Source organism: Eurosta solidaginis, unplaced genomic scaffold (genome assembly GCF_040869045.1).
Source record: "Eurosta solidaginis isolate ZX-2024a unplaced genomic scaffold, ASM4086904v1 ctg00001346.1, whole genome shotgun sequence".
Classification (NCBI taxonomy): domain Eukaryota; kingdom Metazoa; phylum Arthropoda; class Insecta; order Diptera; family Tephritidae; genus Eurosta; species Eurosta solidaginis.
Window position 1 is genome coordinate 207,501 of NW_027137086.1, and position 809 is coordinate 208,309.

Genomic DNA, 809 nt, shown 5'->3' on the forward strand with positions numbered 1-809 from the left:
TTTCTCTTTGTAAATAATACTACCGTACAAGCAACAATTTAAATAATGAAAGTGAACAAGTTATATATATATGAACTTCGCTAATATATTTTGTGTAAGCGGCCTAGGTAAGGAAAACCTCACTTACTTTCATTGGTCGCTTAAAACACATCTGTATAAATATATCGACTTTATTAGCCCAAATATAATAAAGTTCAACTAACAAAATTTTAGTTGCTTCATTTGTACATTATTGTAATATTTCATTTACATTTTTCTCTTTGTAAATAATACTACCGTACAAGCAACGATTTAAATAATGAAAGTGAACAAGTTATATATATATGAGCTTCGCTAATATATTTTGTGTAAGCGGCCTAGGTAAGGAAAACCTCACTTACTTTCATTGGTCGCTTAAAACACATCTGTATAAATATATCGACTTTATTAGCCCAAATATAATAAAGTTCAGCTAACAAAATTTTTGTTGCTTCATTTGTACTTTATTGTAGTATTTAATTTTACAATTATTTATTGAATAAAGAATTTTCGTTCTCTTGTATATTTAAGAACGATATTTATTCATTTTGGTATTTCAGTAATAAAATTATTTTTATATACCATACATTTACTTAAATTTCCATTACATGAAACATATACATTTATTATAAAATGTATATTTTTTCTATGATATGAAATTAAAAATTTCATTTATATCGAATTTATATTAATAAAATATTTTAAAAAGCATCTGCTTGCTTCTTGATGATGAGTAAAGTTAACATACAAGTTTTTTTAGAAACACATTGAAGTCAAAATTTTCATACATG